The following is a 13,174-nucleotide window of genomic DNA, read 5'->3' on the forward strand; positions in this document are numbered from 1 at the left end:
TGGGTTAATGAATTCCAATCACCCCTTATGGTGTCCTAATGCCCTTCTTTGGAGAGAAGAAACTCACTAAAGATCATACCAAATCTTCCTTTGAAGTGACTAGTAGAACAATGCACGATAGTTCAAAAGGATCTTTTCTTTTCTAAAAGAATTTAAGATCTCGCTTCACCACTCTGTAGTTTAAATAGCCTCTGGGTTATATTTCCATTCCTCTTCTTGTTCCATATCCATTTCTTAAAAGACCAAAATCACTGTCAGTAAATAAGGCTTTATCTGTTGTAAACTGGACTTGGAGTCCTTTCCAAAGCATGAGTTCTGCTTCGGGGACTATTGCTTTTCATTTTCTCTTGGATAACAGCTTTTTCATCTAAATAAATGGCATGCATATTAGAAACTGCAGCAAGGCATTGGGAGAGTAATGTGATGATGGCTAATCTGTGTATACACTTCATATGAAATATATATGTGTTCATACATATTATAACATGTTTTGTTTCTTAAATATACACAACACATTTATTTATTTATTCCTTTAAAATGTAGCACTGAGAGGGGCTGATGAGATAATTCAGTGGATATGGTGCTTGCTACCCAGCCTTATTACCTGAGTTTCATCCTCTGAATCCCCATGATGGAAAGAGAGAACCCTCCAAGTCCTGGCCCCCACATGCACACACATAGAACACATACACACAAAATAAAAAACATAAAATATATTTAATTCTCTAAAACGTATCTAACAATGATCCTTTCCACTGATACCTAGAAGCACTTTCTGCCAGGGACCACCGCTGGCTACACAGGGCTAGGACTCAGATAGGTGATTCTCACTACCCTTCCTGTCCTCCATTATGATCTCTCCGGTTTCACTGGCATCCCAGTAGCACCACACTTACTCTTCCTTCAACCTCAGTTTCATTAACTAGAGACTCCACCTGTAAGTACAGACCCAGGGTCCCCCTTCCCTTTCATCCCTATCTCCCTAGACATATTCTTTGTCCTATTGCAGCCTACTTGCAGGAACCCCTCCTCCTATCACACCTCCACTCCCTGGGAACCCTGCCTCTTGGTGTTGACAGGATCCCCCCCAGCTCTTTTCCACAGCCCTTCTTAGCCTGTTCTCCTAGCCCACTCTGCCACCAATCAACCTGCAGGAACACTCTTAACGAGGCAACCCACAGCCACTACACTTTCCTAAAGCCCAAGAGGGCAATGGAAACCAAAGAATAAAATGGCCACCCAACAAAAATAAGACCAGATATGAAAACCTAGAATCACCACAAACACCATAACTCTAGATACCTAGACACCAGCACAAAAACACAAATATGAACAGCCAGGACAATATGCCTTTACCAGAACCCAGTTAATCCTATCACAGTCAGTAGACCTTGAGAAATACAATATAGCTGAAGCTTAAGACAAGACTGTGGCCTGGGGTTGGTGGTGCATGCCTTTAATCCCAGCACTTTGGAGGCAGAGGCAGGTGGATCTCTGTGAGGTTGAGGCCAGTCTGGTCTACAGAGCGAGTGTCAGGATAGGTTCCAAAGCTACAAATGGTCTAGAAACCCTGTCTAGTAAACAAAACAACAAAAAACAGACAAAACTGTCAAATTAGCAATTATGAATATGTTCAAAGACCTTAAAGAGAATATGAATAAATCCCTTAATAAAGTCTATGAAAACACAAACAGTGGAATGAAATAATGAAAACCATTCAAGACCTGAAACTAGAAATAGAATCCTTAAAGAAAACACAAAGTGAGATAAAACTGGAAATGAAAAATTTAGGAAGTCAAACAAAAACTTCAGAAGTAAGCTTCACTAACAAAGCATGAGACATGGAAGAAAGAAACTCAGGTATTAAAAACAAGGTAGAAGAAATGGACACTTCAGTCAAAGAAAATGACAAAAAATCTAGGTACAAAATATCCAGGAATTATGGGACATTATAAGATACAAAAAATATCTAAAATAAGGATACAATAAGGAGAAAAAACATCAAAGACACAGAGATTATTTTTAAGAAAATCATAGAAGAAAAATTTCCCAATCTAAATCAGTTATCTATAAAGTTGCAAGAAGCACCAACCAGACCAGACCACCAACCAGACAAACCTTTCCACTCAGGGCTCAGAAAGCGACATGAAGAGGAAGAAAATGATTGTAAAAAGTCGAGGCAGGGAGATGGATGACTCTAAGGAGTCAGTGTCGTCCAGACACAGCAGGAATGATGCACTTGTGAACTCACAGACACTTTGGCAGCATGTGCAGGCTCAACACAAATGAACTCAATGGTATTTTGTAGACTTTTGTCTCATATTGCTTTGTTTGGGCACTTTTTTTTCTTACTGGCCATTTTCTTACATATTATGGTTTCTGATATTGTGCTTTTATGGTGTGTGTGTGTGTGTGTCTTGTGATTTTCTTTGTTTTTATATTTTTTATTTTAATTTTTTTCTTGTTTTTTTTGAGACAGGGTTTCTCTGTATTGTTTTGGAGGCTGTCCTGGAACCCACTCTGTAGACCAGGCTGGCCTTGAACTCACAGAGATCCACCTGCCTCTGCCTCCCGAGTGCCTCTTTGGTGTGCCACCAAAGCCTGGCTGATTTTTTTTTAATTTTTATTTGGTTGTTTCTTTGCCTCCACTCTCTCCAGGAACATTATTTCTGGGTTCCCATTGCCTTAACCCTCCCAAGGGACATTTACCCACTGTGTACATATAACTGGTTGGGATATATGCTTAAAATGATATGCTGGCCAACAGACCTTCTCAGTAAGCAGGGAAGTGATGCAAGTTCACGGACTGGTCCAGAAATACATCATGTCTTCATGGAGTATTTACTGAAACTGGATTTTGAATAATTTCCACAGAAATTATTTTACCCATAGGAATGCGATTTGTTCCCACAGGGATTTGACCAGACAAAAAGAGGAACAAAATGGAGGAAGAACCGTGATTTAGATTTACATAGAAAACATTAGCTGGAACCTAAGTAATATTCCTCAAGTAATCAGAATATTTTATATACACCGATTTAGACAAAAGATCTTTGCCTATTTTTTTAAAGAGAGGGTGTGGAGTTCGGTGAGTGCAGAAGCGGACAGTGTCAGGGAGGAGTTCAAGGGAGGAAAAGGTGATCAAAATATGTTGCATGAATTTTTTCAATCAAAAACATATAAGAAAGAAATGAAGGAAGGAAGGAAGAAGTCCTTACAATAACAAGTGGAATTGATCCTCCCTTGTTCTCGATCGATAACAGCTTGTCCAGGCAGAAAGGGCCCAGTGTTCTTTCCTAGTTGCAGCAAGGATACAGATGACCAGCAAGGTCTGACACCAGGTGTTTAGTAGCATGGAAAGCATTTTGTTTTAATCCTTTACTGCTTCCAACTATCACATTCCATATTTAGAGGTAAGAGAAGGATTATTGATCAAAAATTTTCGAATATTTTTGAAGGATTTATCTTTATATTATGTATATGAGTGTTTTGTCTGCACATATGAATACCATGTACCTGCAGTATCCTCTGTGACCAGTAGATGGCGCCATATCCTATGAAACTGGAGTTATCAGATGGTGCTACAATGAGCTTCAGGCATGACCCAGGTTTGCATTAATGGTGATGGTCTAAGGGCTCCCTTCCACTATCCTTTCCTCACCCTTGGGCAGTGCTGTACAGAGAAAGATGCTCTGCGGGGGGGGGGGCAGAACAGAAGGAAATAAACATAGGATTCTTCTTTCCTGGTACTCAGCACCAGGCCTATAACAGTGAGATACGACATCAGCCAATCCTGGATAAACTGGGCATGGAGGTGGGTGGAGAGGATGAGAACATGAGGGGTGGGGTTGGGTGAGTTGGGTGCAGGAGGCAGATTGGGGAAGGGATGGAGGAGGATGACAGTAAAGAAAAAGATATCTTGATTAAGGGGCCACTTGGCTGGTAGGGAGAAACCTGGCACCAGGGAAACCCCAGGAATGCACAAAGATAAGCCCAGCTAAGAGTCCTAACAATAGTGGAAAGGGTACCTGAATTGGCCTTCTGTTGTAATCATATTGGCGACTACCTTAATTGTCATCGGAGATATCTATCTAGTAACTGATGAAAGCAGATGCAGAGATCCACAGCCAAGCACTGGGCTGAGCTCCAGGGGTCTTGCTGAAGAAAGGAAGGAGGGATTGTATAAGCCAGAGGGATTATGACAGGGAACCCATAGAGACAGCTGACCTGAGCTCATGGGAGCTCATGGACTCTTCATCAACAGATTGGGAGCCTCCATGGGACCGACCTAGGCCCTCTGAATGTGGGTGACAATTGTGTAGTTTGGCATGTTTGTGGGGTTCCTAGCAGTAGTATTAGGACCTTTCCCTGGTGCTTTAACTGTCTTTTGGAAACCTGTTCCCCATGCTGGGTTGTCTTGCCCAGCCTTGATATGCAGTGCTTTGTTCAAGCCTGTGAGATGCTTCCCCTTTCTGAATGAAGACAGATGATGGAGAGAGGGCTGGAGCGTGGAGGACGAGTGGATGGTGAGGTGGGTAGATATGTGGAGGGAGAGGAAGGAGGGGAAACTGTGGTTGGTATGTAAAATAAATGAAAAATGTTAATAAAATTAAAAAAGACATCAGCCTAAACAAAACAAGCCCTGACCCCAAGGCCCATACCTGGGGATGGAGCCTCTAGACTAGCCTTCACAGCAGACAAAGACTCCAGGCCTAACCAGGCACAGTTGTATCATGAATTCCTTCATTGGCAAGTAACCACTGACAGTGAATCACATGCCATGAACAAACCTTCGTGGCTAAAGGACTGTAGAAGTGTGGGCTTTGAATGCAATTGGCCCCCATAATCTCATAGGGACTGGCACTATTAGGAGGTGTGGCTCTGTTGGAGTGGGTATGGCCTCATTGGAGGAAGTGTGTCACTGTGGGGGCAGGCTTGGAAGTCTTGCTTAAGCTTCCCTCAGCGATACAGTCGACTTCCTGTTCCTTGAAGATCTGTGACTCTCAGCTATTCCTCCAGCACACCTGCCTGCAATCAACCATGCTCCCCACCATGATAATGAACTGAACCTCTGAAACTGTAAGTGACCCATCCCAATTAAATGTTCTCTTTATAAGAGTTGCAATGGTCATGGTGTCTCTTCACAACAATAAAAAGAACCCTAAGATGGCCTGTCTATTGCTGGGCTATGCACATCAACGTAGAATTAAGTTGTGATGCAGTATCACTGTCAATTTGACTGCCATGAGGCCAGGCCTACCCCGTTTACCCTTTTCCCAAACCAAGGCAGCACAGCACAAAGTGTTATTGTTCACTTGAGGGAAGCAGAAACAGACACAAAGTGTGCCTTGGAGTCCAGGACCAGCCTTACCCTGGCAAGACCCAGCATCAGGCAGAGACAGAGAAGAATAGATAATGAGAACAAATAAAGAATACTTACATGAACTATAGAACCAAATGATCAAATATTAAGGTCTGGAGGTTTTTCTCAGGGGGGGGGCGCCTAACAAAAAGTTTTAGAAAGCTTATTTAAAGAGACAATACCACAGAACTTCCCAAACCTAGAAAAAGACACAAATATACAGGTACAGGAAGATCAAAGGCCACCAAGTAGATTGAACTCAAATGAGTCAACTCCACTGCATAGTATCATCAACTGTCCATAAATTGATGTATGGATAAAGCAAATGTTATTTATGTACACAGTGCAATAATATCAAGCCGTAAATGGAGGAAACTAGAAAAAATCATCCTAAGTGAAGTAACCCAGACCCAGAAAGACAAACACGGTATGTACTCATTTGTAAGTGGATATTAGATGTAAAGCAAAGGATAACCAGCCTACAGTCCACAACCCCAGAGAAATTAGGTAACAAGGAGAACCCTAAGGTGATGCATGTATCTCCTTGGAAAAGGAAATAGACTAAATATCCTGGGTAAAGTGGAGGTTTGGAGGGAACATGTAGAGAGGAGGAGATCAGAAATGGGAAAATGAGGAAAAGGGATGGTTTTGTTAGGAGAGGGACAGAGTGGGAGAGCAATGAAAGGGGTGTCTTGATAGAGGGAGCCATTGTGGGGTTAGGGAGAAACCTGGTGCTAGGGAAATTCCCAGGAATCCACAAGAATGACCCCAGCTAAGACTCTTAGAAATAGTGAAGTTGGTGCCTGAACTGGCCTTCCCCTGTATTCAGATTAGTGACTACCCTAATTGTCATCATAGAGCCTACATCCAGTAACTGATGGAAGCAGATGCAGTGACCCACCGCTAAGCACTGGGCCAAGTCTCTGGGAATCCAGTCGAAAAGACAGAGGAGCAAAGTGGGTCAAGCTAATGAAAGGGAAACCCACAGACAGTTGACCTAAACTTTTGGGAGCTCATAGACTCTAGACCAATACAGATGGGGAGCCTGTATGGGACCTAACTAGGTCCTCTGCATGTGGGAAACAGTTGTGTAGTTTAATCTATTTAGAGTGGCCCCTGGCAGTGGGACCAGCATCTATCCCTGATGCATGAACTGCCTTTTTGGAACACATTCCCAAGGTGGGATGCCTTGATCAGCCTTGATGCAATGGGGAGGGCCTTGGTCCTGCCTCATCTGGGTCCTGCCAGGCTTTTTTGACACCCCATGGGAGACCTTACCCTTTCCAAGGAGTGGATGGAGGTGGGTTAGGGGAAGGTGGGAGTGAGCAGGAGGAGAGGAGGCAGGAGGAACTGTGGTTGGTATATAAAACAAATAAAAGTTAAAATAAAAAGAAATAAACATTTAAAAATAACATTCAGCCATAAAAGGATGCAATCCTGTCCTGTTGTTTGTGACAACAATTTAAACTTGGAATATATTATGATAAATTAAATACTCCAGACACAGAAAGACCAATGTTGTATGATGTCACTCCTAATATCTAAAAATTAGATTTCATTAAAGTAGAAGATAAGAAGAGGCTGAAGAAGGGGAGAGAGAGGCTGGTCTATATGCACACATTTGCAACGAGGAAAGAAGAATACCTTCTTGTATTATACCACATGGTAGGATGAATCTTATTACCAATGATGTACTACACATTTCAAAATTGCTAGAAGGTTTCAAATGTTTCATCACAAAGAAGTAACCTTTTTGAGATAATAAATATGCTTATTACCCTCATTCTGCAATATACTTACATATCAAAACATGGTATTATATGCCCCATCAATTTGTGTAATTTTGTCATTTAGAAATAAATTTTAAAACAGAATAAGAAGGGCTGGAAAAATTTTCTCAATAGTTGACATCACCTACTGCTCTTGCAGAGGATTGGCGTTCACTTCCCAATACAGACGACAGATCTCACAACTTCCTGCCACTCCATCTCCAAGGAAGCTGATGCCCTCTTCTGCCCTATGAGAATACTGTATTCAGGTGCAAAAACCCACACAGACACACATACACACACATGTTATTCTTTAAAAGAACAAGAAATGAATAAATGAATGGCTCCTAAGAAATGATACCTGAAATTGTCCTCTGTCTTTGCTTGCATGCATATACATATATAGTCGAACACACACACACACACACACACACACACACACAAGCCCACACACATACATATACCCACAAAACAAAAAGAAAAGGCAAACTACACACACATTCAACTAGCACATGATAGTGACACAATTTTGACACATTACACATTTACATATATCATATTGCAAGTTCCTATATTTGAAGATCATGACAATAAAGTGTAATATATAAAAGTTAGAACTGTGGTTTTACATTACTATACGTATACATTGGGACTTGAAATAAAAAATATGACAAAATGGCCAGATGTAGTGGTACAGGCCTGCAATCTCAGCTACTCAGAAAGCTGAAGCAGGAAGATCAAAAATTAAGGTCTGCCTGATGTAAAGTTCAAGGCCAGTCTATCCAACTTAATAAGACCATTTTTCAAAGTAAAAAAAAGTAAAACAAATGTTGGAGTATTACTACCCAGAAGGCAAAGTTGTAACCTTTCAAAATAATGATATGTTTATAGAAATGTGACTACAACAGGTGAATTAAGTACTGAGCTGAACTCAAGAAAGCCAGTAACAGAGAGGGAGGACTGATGATCAAAGGGATTAAGACTGGGCTGGTTTAACCCCCAGAAACAGCTGACCAGACAAAGGTTAACTCTTGAATCCCAGGCATCAGCCTGGGAAGCCAGCATGGGACTGATCAAGACCCCCCTGAATGTGGGTGTCAGTGAGGAGGCCTAGGGAATCTATTGAGCCTTGGGCAGCAGATCAGTACCCATCCCAAGTATACACACGGACTTTGGACTCCCATAGAACAATGTGAGGTGCACTCTCACCCCGAACTCTTGGGGAAGGGTCTAGGCCCTGCCCTATATGAAATGACAGACTATGCACACCCCCATGGAGGGCCTCACCCTCCATGGGGAAATGAGGGGATAACGGGGGGGGGGGGGGAGGGCTCGGGAGGGAGGGAGGGAATGGGAGAGGGACCTGGAACTGACTTGTGAAGCAACCTTGTTTCTTATCTAAATTTAAACTGGAAAATAAAATAAAAAAATAACATAAGGAAAATTGTGGATTAGATGCTTTATTTTGCTACCCAGACCTCTCCTTCAGGCCCAAAACTCACCCAGAAGCTTCTGTGAGAGTTGATAGAACTCTGGCAATTGGCCTCATAAAAAAGCTTCCATACCCATGATAGGGGTGCGATAGGGTGAGGGAGTGGAGGTGGAACTCAGCTGTTCTTTACAGAGACCATAGGATTTGAGCTAAGGCTTTTCTTGAAATTGTACCATAGTTGAGATCTTCCCAGGTATGAAACCTGCTGCTTTGTTATGAGGCCATAATCCCACTAGAGTTCCTGCCTGCTTCATAATTGACAAGCTGGTAAGTGTGTGTACATGGACACTTGGATTTTCAGGCCTATAGCGTGCCAATCGGTAACAGCCTTTTAAATTAATATTATTTGAGACCTTCAAACATGTATACAATGTATTATGATCTATGCCTCCCATATTTTTACTTTTGTAAGCTACATTAGGAAGTATTTTTGTTGAAATCACAGTGTGGTAACTATTGAAGATATGTTTACTGAACATCACGCAAAGTTTATGAATGCAAGAAGGCTGTGCTTATAATGTATTCTTCTGTCTTGATTCTCTAGAAGTTTTGCTTTTTAAATTAATTTGTTCCAACACTGGCTATACTCATGGACTGGAAAAACTAATATTTTAAAAATGGCCATCATACCAAAAGTAATCTACAAATTCAACACAGTCCCAACAAAATTTCTAATACAATTCTTCACAGACATAGAAAAACAATGTTAAACTTTTCATGAAAGCAAAAAAGACCAAAGATATGCCAGCAATCCTCAACAGACAGAATAATATAGGATGTGTTACCACACCTGGTTTCAGGTTATACTGCAGAACAGTAGTAATAAAACTAGAATGATACTGGCACAAAACAGACCATAGATTAATGGACTAAACTAAGGAAACCAAGTATAATCCTACACAAATACAACTACCAGATACTGTTTTTCACAACGATACCAAAAAAATGCATTGGAGTAATGACAGCATCTTCACAAAATGATACTTGAAAACCGGGATATCAACAAGCAGAAGAACAAAATTAGATCCCTATCTCTCACAGAAAATTCAACTTCAAATGGATCAAGAACCTCAATATTGCCAGGTGATGAGGCACACCTTTAATCCCAGAACTCTAAGGAGACAGAGGCAGGCAGATCTCTGTGAGTTCAATACCAGCCTGATCTACAGAAGGAATTCCAGGACAGCCAAGAGTGTTACGTAGAGAAACCCTGTCTTGGAAAAAAATGAACCTCAGTATAATATCAAATACCCTGCTGAAACTCATAAAAGAGAAAGTAAGAAGAACATTTCAGCACATAGATATAGTTAATGACTTTTTGAACAGAATTTTTCCAGCAGTATTGGAAATAAATCCAATGATTGACAAATGGGTCTCATGGAACTGAGAAGCTTCTATACAAGATTAAAAAACTGGCAATCTAATGAAAAAAATCTTTTCCAGCTCTACAGAATATACAAAAAAAATCAGTTGTCTTACTTTGCTTTCTATTGCTATGATAAAACATCATGGCTAAAGGGAAAGTTGGGGAGGAGAGGGTTTATTTCAGCATACAGTTCATGAAGAGAAGTCAGAGTAGGAAGTTGAGGCAGGAAACTGGAGGCAGAACTGAAACTGATGCTGTGGAGGGGTGTTGTTTACGGCTTGCTCTCCATGGCTTGATCAGCCTGCTTACTTATACAGCTCAGGACCACCAGTCTGGCACCACCCACAGGGGGCCAGACTCTTCCTCCGACTTCAATATTTAATCAAGAAAATGTCCCCCAAGACTTGCCTACAGGCTAATCTAATGGAGACATTTTCTCAACTGAGGACTCCTGTTCCCAGATGAACACAGTCTGTGTCCACTTAACAAAAGGAAACAAATGAATAATCAGCATAATAAACAAAACTAACAACCCATTTTTAAATTTAATTATTATTATACTCTCATAAATTATATTCTAACCACAGTTTCTCCTCCATCCCCTCCTCCCGGTCTCCCCCATCTATGCTCTTCCCCAGATCCATGCCCCCTTCATCTCCTCTCAGAAAAGAGTAGGTCTCCCAGGGGCATCAACCAGATGTGACATAATATGTTATAGTAGGATGAGTCACATACCATCACATCAAGGCTGGACAAGGCAACCCAGTAGGAGGAAAAGGATCACATGAATAGGCAAGAATCAAAGACCATATGCCTCTACTGCTGTTAGGAATCCCACAATAACATCAAGCTACTCAGCCATAGAATACAGAGGACATGGGTCAGATGCCCCAGGCTCCCCCATCTCTGTGAGTCTCCATGTGTCCCAGTGAATTGATTCTGTGGGTCATGTTCTCTTGGTGTCTCTGACCCCTCAGGTTCCTCTAATCTCTTTCCAGGATCACATAGCAACTTCTCTCTTACTACATTTTCCAGAATCCTCCTTGTCTCCTAGTCCCACCTATCTTGCTTCCCTATTGACCAACAGTGTTTTACTCATCAACCAATAAGAGAAACATATGTACAGAAGACTTCCCCTATCATCTTCACTTTTTTTCTAAATACAAAGAAAAGTTTTAACTTTAACATAGTCAAATTATATATAACAAAACAGTTATTAAGCAAGAATTATAATTACAATATTTAGTTCAATAACATTTAGTAAGATTTAAAGAAAATATTTTATCTATTATATCTTTGTGACTCTAAAATCTTATATGTGACTTACCATAACTAAGGAAAACTATAACCACGACTATTTGTCTTCAACTCCATCAAAGACCACAGAAGGATAATATGTTAACTTTAGAATTAACAGAGAAAACTTGCTGCCTGGTCAGCCACCCAAAGTTCTTTTGTAATGTTCCATCTTCAGCCCATTGGCCATAGTGTGTCTGACAGACTCTCCAGCAAAGTAGGAAACTTTAAACTGCCTGCCTGTATTGACAGTTTGTCAGTCACTTTTCTCTGTGTCCTGTAAGATGTCTGGCAAACTCTTCCATGAAGCAGGAATCCTGTAGGACTGTTTGAGTTCAGCAGTCACTTTCCTGTGGGTCCTGCATGTCCAGTTTATACAGCAACAATCAAACTGTCCAGAGAAGAACAGTTTCTTGCCCAAATGGACATCTTGCCATATTGGAAGCAAACTCCATAACAAGTTTCTTTGATGTCCATCTTCCCTTTTGACACAGTTAGTGTTGCCAGGAGCAGTCACTGTCAAGCAAAACCCTAAACCATTTTAAATGCCATGTTCTGTAAGTCTTTGAAAGGTTTGAATCATGACTATCCAATTGAAATATATCTCTATATATCTAGAAAACCTAAGTAACTTAACTATAAGTTTTGACTATTATAGGTAACTATCTATAACCAATATTTAATTATACATTACATTTTTAAATGAGCTATATTAACACAATCCCTAAACAAGAGAAATATGCATACCACAAAATTGATCTTAAATTTGTATCAATAAATGAAAATCCATTCCAATACAAAGTATTCATTTCTATATCATACTCCCCCATTTACCTTTAAAAAGAGATTGGTTGTGATCATTAACCACTTATAACCAACCCCATTTAAATGAAAACAAAGATTTATAAACATTATTTGGGACTTTGAGCATCATTAATTCTAAGCTATTTCCTGCTCTTAGGGGACACTGTCATGGGGATCATGAGAAAACAGAAACCTAGCCAAATCTTGACTGTTGTAATCTGTAAGGCTGCATTGTCTCAGCTGTTTTGGATACTGGGTCACCTACACGACTGTTTCTGGGGGTCTTGCTTCATCAAACCATATTAGTTTGGAAGTAATCCACACCTTTTTATTTTCTGTGGAAACAGAAGAAGAAACTCTTTTCACAAGTAACCTGTCCTTAAACTTAAATCTTGAAATCAAAGCATTTTTAATATATAGAAGTGGGATTAATTTAGTAGCATTTATAATTAAATGTCTTTGAGCTGTTGTTCCTTTCTCAGCAATTAAAAATTTTAAAGATAACATAATAACATACATTGTCCAGGCTCTCTGTGTATTTTTATCTTTTTGTGGCTTATTAATTTATTATTATAACTTTATTTCTTTTTTTTTGGTTTTTCGAGATAGGGTTTCTCTGTATTGTCTTAGAGGCTGTCCTGGAACTCGCTTTGTAGACCAGGCTGGCCTCGAACTCACAGAGATCTGCCTGCCTCACAGAGATCTACCTGCCTCCCGAGTGCTGGGATTAAAGGTGTGTACCACCAACATCCAGCAACTTTATTTCTTTACTATTATTTTTTCCTTTTATGAGACAGGGTTATTCTGTTTATTTTTGCCTATCTTGAAATTTACTCTGTACACCAGGCTGGCCTTAAATTATAGAAATCCGCCTGCCTCTGCCTCTGGAGTGCTGGGATTAAAGGCTTGTGCCACCATTGCTTAGATATCCTTTTTCTATTTTCTCCCAAGTCTACATGTATTTTAAAACACACTGTAACCCCTTTAGAGGTTTAGTTAATCTGAATCTGTCTATATTGTAAATATTGTTTTCTGGCCACATGCGTCTTAATCTGCTAAACAACATTGCTGAAATGGTTGTGTAC

The sequence above is a fragment of the Mesocricetus auratus genome, unplaced genomic scaffold (genome assembly GCF_017639785.1).
Source record: "Mesocricetus auratus isolate SY011 unplaced genomic scaffold, BCM_Maur_2.0 Super-Scaffold_100003, whole genome shotgun sequence".
Taxonomy (NCBI): Eukaryota; Metazoa; Chordata; class Mammalia; order Rodentia; family Cricetidae; genus Mesocricetus; species Mesocricetus auratus.